The sequence below is a fragment of the Ornithorhynchus anatinus genome, chromosome X1 (genome assembly GCF_004115215.2).
Source record: "Ornithorhynchus anatinus isolate Pmale09 chromosome X1, mOrnAna1.pri.v4, whole genome shotgun sequence".
Taxonomy (NCBI): domain Eukaryota; kingdom Metazoa; phylum Chordata; class Mammalia; order Monotremata; family Ornithorhynchidae; genus Ornithorhynchus; species Ornithorhynchus anatinus.
The window spans coordinates 87,949,919-87,963,697 of NC_041749.1; positions in this window are offsets into that span (position 1 = coordinate 87,949,919).

Below are 13,779 nucleotides of genomic sequence, written 5' to 3' on the forward strand. Positions count from 1 at the left end.
GATTCACCGCTCTAGCAGGAACACAACTCGTGGGGATGAGAGAGAGTGTGAGTGGTGCTGTACAAACCACAAGCACTATAATCAATTCCTCCTAGCAGATTCTCAGACTCGAGGCTCCTGACTGATTGAGGCTCACCTGTTGTTCTCAAGACTCCATCCTCATTTACTCCATCCTCATTTCCCAATCTGCATATTCTGCCTGGGGCTAGGGTTGCTAACCTTGAAAGAGAAGATCCATTGTGAGGTAATGGCCAACTAGTGTGAGAGGGCAGAGGGGTAGGATCACCTGAGTCCAAGGGGTCAGGGGATAAAAGCAGAATTCTGGGAAATTATTAGCTGAGACTCAGTTCTTTCACCCTCTTTGGGCCCCAGAGAGAAATATATATAACCCAAGAAGTGTCTATCAGGAGATATAGTGAGGAAATGTCAATGAGCTCAACTGGGCCATGACAAATCAAAAGAAAAATTGGAAATTAGAAGAGTATTTTCTAAGACTTCTTTGGACAAAAGGGGTAAGAATAAGAATCGTGGTAATCATTAAGCACTTACCATGTCTCAAGCACTGTACTAAGCAATGGGACAGATACAAGATAATCGGGTCCCACATTGGGCTCACAGTCTATGCAATAGAAGAGGAATTTAGGGCCACCTAAATTGAGGATTTGGAGGTCATAATAATTTCCAGAGAGGGCTTATTTCTGATGTTCATCAGGAGTTCACCAACCGATTAACAAAGCCATTGGTGGAGGATCTCAATTCATTCATTCATTCAATAGTATTTATTGAGCGCTTACTATGTGCAGAGCACTGTACTAAGCGCTTGGGATGAACAAGTCGGCAACAGATAGAGACAGTCCCTGCCGTTTGACGGGCTTACAGTCTAATCGGGGGAGACGGACAGACAAGAACAATGGCAATAAACAGAGTCAAGGGGAAGAACATCTCGTAAAAACAATGGCAACTAAATAGAATCAAGGCGATGTACAATTCATTAACAAAATAAATAGGGTAACGAAAATATATACAGTTGAGCGGACGAGTACAGTGCTGTGGGGATGGGAAGGGAGAGGTGGAGGAGCAGAGGGAAAAAGGGGAAAATGAGGCTTTAGCTGTGGAGAGGTAAAGGGGGGATGGCAGAGGGAGTAGAGGGGGAAGAGGAGCTCAGTCTGGGAACGCCTCTTGGAGGAGGTGATTTTTAAGTAGGGTTTTGAAGAGGGAAAGAGAATCAGTTTGGCGGAGGTGAGGAGGGAGGGCGTTCCGGGACCGCGGGAGGACGTGACCCAGGGGTCGAGGGCGGGATAGGCGAGACCGAGGGACGGTGAGGAGGTGGGCGGCAGAGGAGCGGAGCGTGCGGGGTGGGCAGTAGAAAGAGAGAAGGGAGGAGAGGTAGGAAGGGGCAAGGTGATGGAGAGCCTTGAAGCGTAGAGTGAGGAGTTTTTGTTTGGAGTGGAGGTCGATAGGCAACCACTGGAGTTGTTTAAGAAGGGGAGTGACATGCCCAGATCATTTCTGCAGGAAGATGAGCCGGGCAGCGGAGTGAAGAATAGACCGGAGCGGGGCGAGAGAGGAGGAAGGGAGGTCCGAGAGAAGGCTGACACAGTAGTCTAGCCGGGATATAACGAGAGCCCGTAACAGTAAGGTAGCCGTTTGGGTGGAGAGGAAAGGGCGGATCTTGGCGATATTGTAGAGGTGAAACCGGCAGGTCTTGGTAACGGATAGGATGCGTGGGGTGAACGAGAGGGACGAGTCAAGGATGACACCGAGATTGCAGGCCTGAGAGACGGGAAGGATGGTCGTGCCATCCACGGTGATAGAGAAGTCTGGGAGAGGACCGGGTTTGGGAGGGAAGATGAGGAGCTCAGTCTTGCTCATGTTGAGTTTTAGGTGGCGGGCCGACATCCAGGTGGAGACGTCCCAGAGGCGGGAGGAGATGCGAGCCTGAAGGGAGGGGGAGAGGACAGGGGCGGAGATGTAGATCTGCGTGTCATCTGCGTAGAGATGGTAGTCAAAGCCGTGAGAGCGAATGAGTTCACCGAGGGAGTGAGTGTAAATGGAGAACAGAAGAGGGCCAAGAACTGACCCTTGAGGAACTCCAACAGTTAAAGGATGGGAGGGGGAGGAGGCTCCAGCGAAGGAGACCGAGAATGACCGGCCAGAGAGGTAAGAGGAGAACCAGGAGAGGACAGAGTCCGTGAAGCCAAGGTGAGATAAGGTATGGAGGAGGAGGGGATGGTCAACAGTGTCAAAGGCAGCAGAGAGGTCAAGGAGGATTAGAATGGAGTAGGAGCCATTGGATTTGGCAAGAAGGAGGTCATGGGTGACCTTAGAGAGAGCAGTCTCGGTAGAGTGGAGGGGACGGAATCCATTTTGGAGAAAGGGGGAGCGATATTTTGTTTAAGAAAGGGGAAAGGGCACTCTCCTGGAATCGTCGGCCTTTAATACGATTGAATCCAGACCGTAAAATGTTTGTGGGAATTTTATTGCGAAGGCTGCTGGTGGTAGCTGACAAAATGAAACAGAGCACCAAACTGCAGTAAAAAGCAGGAAGATCACAGGCTGTTTAGTCACCTCAGGAGAAATAGTAGAACAGGCTAACAGGGGGATATGGTCGGGTTAAGCTTGGATCATGGGAAGGGATTTAATAGGACCAGGCAGAACTATTTGTTTCAAACAATGCAAGGAATTTTGGTCACCGTCCACGTCCATGTGATATATGAGCATGGTTATACACAAATGTGACTAGCATTCCAAGAGAGAATGGATGGATTGGCGAGGAGATAAAGGTCGCAGGGGAGAAAAGTGATGGTGTCCTTGCAGCCACCATTCTGTGTGTTTGCACGGAGCTCAGTGGTGGCAGGTGAAGCTGATTCTGAGTTGGAATACTCGAGTCGGAGGGGGTGGGCTAGGCCAGGCAACAAACTGCCCCTTTCAAATCCCTCCCAAATGTCCCCCGCTACTGAGAGCCGAAGGCCATAAAAATGCATGTGAAGTGGTGACGGTGGGGAGGGAAAAGAAAAAAAAGACCATAAAGGGAAGGAAAGTGGAAGAGAATCCAGTGGGGGACAGTGAGAATTGTTTTAAGAGACTGGAGGGTGGTGAGAGGCCAGAAAACCATGGACTGTAAGGGGACTGTCCGTCCCTTTGGAACAGGGCCGGCTCATCATGGGGCATTCATTCACCTAACCTAATTTTCCTGTCTGGCACACTGGAGGACTCAACGTAGAACCCTTGGAGGGCTCAGAAGGGGAAGGCACTCCCTTCCCCTCCACTCCCCCACCTTATTCTCACTTCAAAAGGAGAATCACTCCCTAAGTGTACCCTCCCAAGCACTTAGCAGTAAAATCAATGGGAGCGTGCACCTGCCGACACTCCGGACCCATGGCCTCTACAAGCCCTACACTGCTCTCCCCACTATGGGCACCCGATACTAGGAGGCTGCATAGCATCTTTATGCTGGGTATGTGTGTGGGTGTGAGACACATTCCCCCCACCCACCCACACTGAAGTCTAGGTAGGTTTCACTCTGCAAGCCTAAGGCAGACTGTCCGACCCAGTGCAGTGGTTAAACTGGACCCTTTGATGCATGTTACATCAGGCAGTTGGGTGGTAGCTCTACTGAATGGCCTCCCCCTTTAGCTGTGCCCTCCTCTCTTTCATAGCCCTTCTGAAAAGTCACCGTCTCCCAGAACTAATTCCCATGAATTCCTACCAACTCCTCAACCACCTCAGGTCTCATGCATTTATTGGATCATTTCTCCATGATAGACTGCTTTATCCCTTTGTGTTTAGCTCTACCATCATGCTCTTCTAACTTCTGTGTAAGCTCGTTATGGGCAGGGAATGCATCTGCAAATTCTGATATATTGTACTCTCCCAAGTGCTTAGTACAGTGTTCTGAACATAGTAACTGCTCAATAAATACCTTTGATTGGTATGTTCACCCATTTCTGTCAGCTTGTCACCTCGATTCAACTGCAACCTCCAAGAGGGAAGGGCTCAGGTCCCTTACTTTTTCTATATCTTCCCAAGCCCTTAATAGAGTGCAGCGGTGCTTTGCATGTAATAAGTGCCCGGGCAACCCTGAGCATCTACTCTAGGTTAGGCCTTCCTCGGCAGCTAGCTGTTCTACCTCAACAGTCAAGCACTTCTCTATGTCTATCTAATTGAGCTCACTCCCCTTGTAATCTGCCAGTCTCTTTTGCTGTCACATTGCCAATCAGAAAGGGCCAGAAAATCAGCAACCCAATTTCACCCCAAGCTTTTGTGTCCCCTGCCAAACACACATCCTCCCCTCCCACCTCATTCCTTCCATGGCTTCTCTGGGAGCAAAGGGAAACAGAGCAGACAGCCAGAGTCTGTGCTGGCACAACCTCATGCAGCCACAGAGGTAGGTGGCACGGAAGAAGGGGGTGACTTTTCAATGTTTAGTACAGTGCTTGGCACACAGTAAGCACTTATAATAATGTTGGAATTTGTTAAGCGCTTACTATGTGCCGAGCACTGTTCTAAGCGCTGGGGTAGACACAGGGGAATCAGGATGTCCCGCGTGGGGCTCACAGTCTTAATCCCCATTTTACAGATGAGGTAACTGAGGCACCGAGAAGTTAAATGACTTGCCCAAAGTCACACAGGTGACAAGTGGCAGAGCCGGGATTCGAACCCATGACCTCTGACTCCAAAGCCCGTGCTCTTTCCACTGAGCCACACTTATTAAAAATAATAATAATAATGATTGTATTTTTTAAACACTTACTTTGTGCCTAGCACTGTTCTAAGTGCTGGAGTAGATGCAAATTAACCAAGTCCCACACAGTCCCTGCCTTACATGGGGCTCAAAGTCTAAGTAGGGAGGAGTAGGATTTAATCCCCATTTTACAGATGAGGTAACTGAGGCACACAAAAGTGAAGTGACTTGCCCAAGGTCACACAGCAGACATGTGACATGTGGCCGAGCCAGGTCTGACTCCCAGGTCTGTGCTCTTTCCACTAAGCCATGCTGCTTCTGTTAATACTTAACAAGTATTACTGTTGTTGTTAACATTATTATTATTACTATTAGTTCCAACCTGACTCCTGGGTTTAGGGATATTGGTTGAGGGCAGGTCAACAGGCTATAGTGCCCTGGAGCCCCTCTCTTCTGCGATCAGTAAGGAACCGACCTACCCCTCTGGAGTTTTCTGGTCCAAAAGCTCACCTCTACCTGGAGCAGATTTCTTTGATGATGTCCCAGCCTGCCCCTTGGGGTCCCAGAGACTCCAGAGCTTCAGAGCCAAAGGAAGACCTTGCAGCTCAAATTATGACAATGTCTGGGACCACGGGGCATAGCAAAATGACCACCATGTTTCATGGTGACAATATGTTTGAACACCGTTAAAGACTCATCTTGCCAGGCTGCCATTTTTGAGACTTACTATTCTCCTGGCAGTTAGCATATATTGCCTTGCAGGGAAAGAAGTTGAGCATCACAAACCCCTAGCTTTTTCAGAATTGTTTTTCATGTTTCAAGTTGACTTTTCCCTAAGGGAAGTGGGAAGAAAGATGGAAGCTGGAGAAACTGAGGAAAGGGGTAAGCCAGGAAAATTAACACTGACAATTATTCTTTTATGTGGCAGTCTGAACATTTGGAGGTTCAAGGATAATAGATAATTGAGCAAAAACAGTTGATGATGCAAGAAAGCAAGAGCTCTTATGTATATATTTATTTAAAATGTATAAATTTGTTTACTGTTATGGAAAATTATTTCTAATAAATGTGTGAGGATGAAGGCAGTTGGCATTGCCAACTGCCTAGCCATTTCAAAAGAAAGAAGAAGAAGAAAAAAAGAGAAAGTGAAAGAAAGAGGGAGAAAGGAGAGACAGTGAGAGAGTGGGAGGGGGAGAGAGAAAGAGAAAGAGGAGAAAGGGTGACAGAGTGGGAGGGAAAGAGAGAGAGAAAGGGAGGGAGAGAGAGAGGGAGAGAACACTCCAGGAATGGATATTTTCATTTTAATTCTCCCTGAATAATGCATTAACTTTACCTTTTTGTTGCTCACACATTAACACAATTTAATGAAAGTCTTAAATTCAATACTGCATTTTCATTCTTGGGCTTTGGCCCAAATCCTGCTCTCAAATGGAAATTCTTGGCAGCCATATTTGGCTCTGGCCTCATGTGACCTCTGCGAACAGAGAAGCAAGGGGCTGACTAGGAGGCTCGGTATGAGTGGGTGAGAAATTGACCCTGGGAAGGCTGCATTTACAGGGAGGCAATGGGTCCCTCCCTCCATCTGCCGGGCTGGACTTGAGACACCTCAGCACAGACTAGAGGAACAGCAAATCAATTGCCAAGTGCCTCGTTCCCTCATTTTGTTCCACCCAGGGCTCCCGTTTGGCCCTGACAGAATTGCATACTCTCTTTTAAGATTTAGCCCTCAGTTTTCTCCTCCCTACCCTTCCAGGGGCATCTCCCGATGATCCCCTGGGAGCAACCATCAGCAGATGAAGAAAGAAAGCCACATCCATCCTCTGTGTGTGTTCTGGAAAGGTGCCTAAGAATCTCCAGACGTCCCATGTGGGAACTGCCCCTGCCACCAATTTACCGTGAGACTCCGGGCAAGTCTCATCCCACTGCTCTACCTCTCAGCTTTCTCAGGGGATTGTTCTCGGAGTCCCTAAAGAGGGAGAATCCAGAAAGCAAAAATCAATAAAGCCCCGGGGAAGGAGAACGAGGCAGCACCTCAAACGGGTTTCAGGAAATAGCACCCTTCTTTTCTGACCGAGCCCTGAATTTCTTAGCAGCTTGTAACAGTCCTCCCTTGCCCTGATCAGTTGGGGAATAATCTTGCATTAGTGCTCTAGGGCAGAAAGAAGAGCAGAAGGAAGCATTTGCCAGGCATTTGAAGACCTTCCGAACAAAGGAAGCTCCGAGAAGCCCAGGAATGACATGAAGAGCTCTTGGATAAGGAGCTAAACGGCACCATGTGGAAGGTCCTTCTTTGGGGATTAAGGAATAATGAAAAGACCCCTAACAACCGAGAGGGGCTGGGAATCATTATAGAATGGAGCGACAGCACATTAAAACTGAAGTCTCCCTCCCCACCCCTCACCCAACCTCGCTCTGTCTTTATTACTTTGTCAAAGTACTTTCAAGTATAATACTTATATTTTATAGGTCTGAACCACAAGATTATTCAATTTGCTTTATAGGCCGAGTTTGATAAATCCACTCAGAAGCCAACGACATGGTAATTGAAATGCATTGCTTGGTGAGGAGGGAATTTTTGCATTGGTATCAGCCTTCATTTCCGCCTGCTGACACACTGTCACACACACTAAACCAAATTAAACTTGAAAGGCTCTGCGGCATGGCGAAGGTAGCGGGCTGAGGAAACCTAGAGTTTGCCCCCCTCTCCCCCGCACTTTGGCTTTCCCCTCTTGTGGTCCCACTCGACTCCCCAGCCCAAGCCGGAAAAACCAGAGAAGGAAAATTGGAAGGAGTTTGAGGAAAAAAAAAAACAGACAGACCAAAAAAAAACATTTAAAGCGACAGTATAGTCATGAATCAGGTGCGGCCATGACGGAAGAGAGACTGTGAATTTTTAAAGATGCCTCTGGGCGCTGCATTTGACAATTTATCCCTGCCTGCCTCTCGAAGACGTCAGCAGAATTTATAAACTGCCGCTGATTTTCTCCCCCGATGAACTGGCTCTAGAGTTGAGGTGGGCCATGTGATGTTTTGGTTCAGGGGCGGCTACTGCTGCTTGGCCTTGCTCGCCCTAAGAGTCTCAGGACTCTCCTGGCATACCTGGCATCTAACTCTAGCTCCCCGAAAGAGGGGAAAGAAACCCAAGACCCAAGGAATTGCACCAGGTGCTGGGACATGTACAATAGAGGTAAAAGACATGGTCTCCGCTTAGCTAGCAGGCAGGGCAGACTTCAGGCTGCCTTGCAGAACAGCCATGACAGTTTGCACCCTGTCAAATCACTCAGTATTACCTCAGGCCCCAAGGAGCAGAAGACTGGGCACTTGGAGTCCATTTCCGGAACAAAATAGCCCTACCCTCAAGGAGCTGGCAGGGGAAGACAAAAGCGACAAACCGGCAATGAACGGAAACGGGGAAATTTCGATAATCCCCTAATAACAAGTAAAAGGAAGAGATCAGATGGATCAGGGATGGCTCTTGTGGATGAGAGAGTAGGTGAAGTTCATCAGGGAAAACCTATTGGAGGGGGTGACCTTGAACTGCAGTTTCAAGCTAGGGTGAACAGGAAGAAGGCTCAGTTCTCCTTCCGTGCCTTAACTGAGAGGAGCAATGACTTGAGTAGAGCTGGAATGCTTTGAGGGAAGCAAACTATCAGCAACCATATTCATATCGATCAATCAGTGGTATTACTGAGTCCTTATTGTGTGGAGAACACAGCACTGTGTACCTGGGAGAGTAAAATATAAGAGTTGGTAGACATGCTTCCTACCCACAAAGAGCTTACAGTCTAAAGGGGAACCAGTATCACAGGTATTAACCGAGCCCAAGGTTGGGAAGTTCTGGTAGAACCGGGAAGCGGGAGCTAGGGAGTGGACACCCCTTTGTTTCTGTCCGGCATGCTGGCTGCTTTCTTCACTGGCCCCAAGAGGCAAGGAACAGGCAAGGAAGTCGCTCAGAGCCGGTTAGGAGAGTGGCGAGGTGGACGGAAATAAAGGAGTTTCTTTGAGTCCCCTGGAGTCAAATGTGGCTCACATTGGCTCATGCAGCCCAGACAGTTTATGAGAAGCATCATGACGTAGTAGATACAGCACAGGCCTGGGAGTCAGAAGGTCATGAGTTCTAATCCCTGCTCTGCCACTTGTCTGCTGTGTGAGCTTGGGTAAGTCACTTTACTTCTTTGGGACTCAGTTACCTCGCCTGTAAACCAGGGACTGAGACTGTGAGCCCCTTGTGGGACAAGGACTGTGTCCAACCCAATTTTCTTGTATCCACCCCAGCGCTTAGTACAGTGCCTGGCACATAGTAAGTGCTTAATGAAGACCATAATTATCATTTAGATTGAAGGACAGAAGCCAAGCTGAAGGAGACCAGAGTCTAGACAAGGAATTTAGCAATATGGCCAGCAAGGAATAGATGATTTATAAGTAACATTATGGATGAGTGGCTAAACTTTGCCTGGGGAACTAACTCCAGAGGGTAGAGAGAGGAACAAATGCCAAATGGGCATCAAAGGTTTTGCCATGATTTCAGGCTTTGAAGGGTGGGTAGGGGTGTGGGGATGGGGATGGGGAGCTAATTGGCTGGATCCTCATCTCTCTCTTTTTTAAATGGTATTTGTTAAGCACTTAAAATTGTTGGGCAGTGTACTAAGTGCTGGAGTAGGTACAAGCTAATCAGGTTGGGCACAGTCCATATCCCACATGGGGGTCAGAGTCTTAATCCTCATTTTGCAGATGAGGCACAGGGAAGTTAAGTGACTTGGCCAAGGTCACATAGCAGACAAGTGGCAGAGCTGGGATTAGAACCCAGGTCCTTTTGACTCCCAGTGCTCTATCCACTAGACCATGCTGCTTCTCTCCCACCAAAGACTTATTATTGGCACCCTCCTCACTGCCTGGAATTCCCTCCCCGTTCGTATCTGGCAGACTCGAGCTCTCCCCATCTTCAAAAATGATATCCCCTCCAAGGACATCTTCCCTAACTAATCTTGTCTTCCCATTCTAAATCCTCCCCACCAACTGCCACGTCAGTACTTCCGTGTCACCTGAGTACATGGGTACTCTGCTCTACCCCTCACGGCACTCATATACATATCTTTATGTTCAATCACTTCCTGCTAGCTGTAATTTACTTTAGCATCCAACTCCCCCTCCAGATTGTCAGCTCCTTAAGGGTAGGAATTGTATCTACTGATTCTATTGTACTTTCCCAAGCAGCTAGTACAGTGCTCCTTACATAGTAGGAACTCAATAAATACTATTGATTGATTAGTCGATCAATCCCAGACAGAAGGGTTGAGAAGAAGCATGGCCTAGTGGAAAGAGCACGGACCTGGAAGTCAGGGGGCCTGGGTTCTAATCCCACCTATGCTTGCCGTGTGAACTTGGGCAAATCATTTAACTTCTCTGTGCCTCAGTTCTCCTGTTCTCCCTCCTATTTAGGCAGTGAGCCCCATGCGGGACAAAGACTGTGTCAAACCTAATTCACAGGTGTCTACTCCAGCACTTAAAACAGTGTTTGACACATAGTAAGCACTTAATAAATACCATTTAAAAAAGGAATACAAATTCTGTCTTGACTATACTGATTTTAAGGTAGCATCATTGTATCCATTTGAACTCTTGCCATGTCATGGGGGAGATCCAGGACTGGGTGAATGTAGAGAAGTCAGAGTAGAGAGAGATTTGAGAGTCAGTTGTGTAAAGGTCAGTATTGTACCCTCTCAAGCACCTAGTAGAAGGCTTCAAACACGGTTGAGGGTTCAATAAATACCATTGATTGTTTGATGGATTTAGAAGAAACCATGGAAACAGAGGCACTCTCAAGACTTTAGCCATTAGGGAAAAGGGATGGTCTGGGACACCCTTTAGGGGAAGCAGCATGGCTTATTTGAAAGAGCCTGGGCCTGGGAATCAGAGAACCTGGATTCCAATCCTGCTCTACCAACTGCTTGCTGTGTGATCTTGGACAAGTCACTTAACTTTTCTGCCTCAGTTACCTCACTGTAAAATGGGGATTCAATACCTGTTCTCCATTTTATTTAATCTGTAAGCCCCATGTGGGACGAAGACTATTTCCAATTTAATTTGCATCTACCCCCGTGTGCAGCACAGTGCTTGACACATAATAAGCGCTTAAGAATAATAATAATAATAATAATGATAATAATAGCAACCTTGGAGGTGCTTACATAGAGGGAGCAAGGGGAGGAGTGTCATGGTTAAAAGAGTGGGGTCGGCAAGTGATTGTTTGTGGAGAGTAGGGTTTCAGGGAATGGGAAGATGATGCAGTGTAGTAAGTGTGATACTTCTTTAAAGGATGGACCAAGGGTCAATTCAGCTGGATGCATTCTGTTAAGTAGTGGTGCCTGTTTGAGATGCTGCATTCAGAAAACAACCCAGCACAAAGAAAATCACCATTGCAACGTGATAACATCTGGACAAAAAGAGGACAGCGTTCTCAGAAAGGAGAATGGCAGCCATCGAATGTGAGGTGCCTGATAGGCTTCTTGGAGAGGACAGTCCTCTTCTGGGCCACAGCTTTTAGATGAAGACTCCACCACTGGACAGTGTCTTGTTTCAGGCCCTCTAAACCCACCCAGAGGCCCTACCAAAGGTCTCTGGCCCCTGGATGAGAGAATATGGATGGCTCCAGACAGCCTGTCACCACTACTGCAAAAGACATTCAAGTGTTTGTCTTGTGGGCCATGGCTAATCAGTTATTCGCTCCTAAATGCAAGCTCTCTGCAAGGAGGTGACTTGGGATATTAGTCATTCAGCTGCTGAAGAGACAGCAGTGATGTTTGGTGACAACCTGGGTGTCGGCAAAGCCCATTTTCAGCGCATGCTACTCACCCTGAGAGGAGGGGCTAGAAATAGAGCCTTAAAACTTCCAATCGACCTTAGTGTTCCAAGACAATGGTGAGAGATTTCATCTCTGTGGGATTGTGGCCCCAAAGATGGTCCCTCCCATACTCGGCACACACAGTGCAGCATGGCCTAGTGGAAACAGCAGGGCCAGAGAGTCAGAGGACCTGGGTTCTCATCCCGGCTCCACCACTTGCCTCGCTGTGTGATCTTGGGAAAGCCACTTAAATTCCTGTACCTTGGTTACCTCATCTTTAAAATGGAGATTAAGACTGTGAGACCCATGTATGACGTGGATTGTGTCCAACTTGGTTAGCTTGTATCGACCCCAGTGCTTAATATATAGTAACAGCTTAACAAATACCACTTTAAAAAAAAAAGAAAGGAAGGAAAGATTCTCCTATCACCAGGGGCCACGCACTTGAGTTGCTTCTGCACCTGTGGTGATGAGCAGCACCAAACCATCCACGCTCTCTTTTCCAGCCCCCACATGGCAAACAGCTCATACTACAGGATGGCTGGTAGGGGCAGAGGGGGCAGTCTTTGGACAGAGAACAGAAATCTCCATGAGATTCCTCAGCAGCAGACACTCCCGTGCCCTCCCCGTTTCCCGTGGCACTGTTGAGTGTGGGCCCTGACATTGGCTGCAAATGCTGGAATTCCATATTTAACAAACCAGACAGGTGTTAAATGCTTCAGAGACCGAAATTTACACTTGGTTCCTTCATAATGCACATTTTTAACTCTGTGGTTTGTATAGAACGATTTTAGGGAATTAGGGAATGTTCTTCTAACTCTGCATGTCTATCTGGATTGGCCTCAATGTGATGTCAGAAGAAATTCTTGTTCACACACCTGTGGCGTCAGTCCAGCTGCATGTACCATAATGCGAGTTTTCCATAACACAGGGTCCGTCAAAGACAGTTCTCTTCCATCAGAGTAGAACTGAGGGTACATTAGGTGAACTCGAAATGAACACCATCTGGATGGGGTGAAAGGTGCTCAAAGGGGGAAAATAAAAGAGAGGGAAATCAGTCTCTTTTTAAAAATAGTATTCATTAAGCACTTGCTAGGTGCTAAACGCTGGGGCAGATATAGGATAATCAAATCAGATATAGTCGAAGGGATAGAAAGAACAGACATTTAACCCCCATTTTACAGATGAGGAAATTGAGGCAAGAGGTGGTCAACTGACCTACCCAAAGTGACACAGTAGGCCACTGACAGAACTGGGACTGGAACCTGGACTCTCCTCCCTCCCCCTCCGACATAGCATTCCCTTTCCACTAGGCCTCGCTGAAATCCCTACCACCAGAGAAACCATCAACAGGGAGGCCCATGTAACCAGAGCCACCTCGCCACTGTGAGCTCCAGGACCCCCCACAGGGTGTCAGATGCCCAAGGCCCGGCTCTGCCACTTGCCTGCTGTGTGACCTTGGGTCAGTCACTTCACTTCTCTTAGCTCGCCTCTAGAGTGTAACCTCACGGGCAGGGAATGCATCTGTTTATCGTTATATTGTACTCTCCCAAACGCACAGTACAGTCCTCTGCACACAGTAAGCATTCAATAAATATGATTGACTGACTCTTGGCTTCGGTTTCCTCCTCTGTAAATTCTCCCTCCTACTCAGACTGTGAGCCCCATGTAGGACAAGGACTGTGTCCCACCTAATTATCTTGTGTCTACCCCAACGCTTAGTACAGTGCTTGGTCCACAGTAAACACTTAAAAAATGACATAATTAGTCACTGACAGCCCTCACAGATACTGGAGAGACATCCCATGACATCACTTTCATTACGCTAAGCATGTGGCATAATGTCATATGGTCATATGTGCCATTTTGCAGCAATCCACCCAATACTATGTGGATGATTCCTTCATTCATTTGATCGTATTTATTAAGCGCTTACTATGTGCAACACACCGTATTAAGCACTTGGGAGAGTATAGGATAATAATAGACACATTCCCTGTCTACATCAAACTCACAGTCTAGGAGGAGAGACAGACATTAATATAAATAAATAAATTACAGTTGTGTACATAAGTGATGTGGGGGTGGGAGGGCAACACAGAAGGAAGCGGGAGAAGAGGAAATGAGGACTTAGTCAGGGAAGGCCTCTTGGAGGAGATGTGCCTTCAATAAGGCTTTGAAGCAGGGGAGAGTAATTGTCTGTCGGATCCCTGACCCTCCACCCACCACCTGCTCCAGGGCCTTTGGTTCTCCT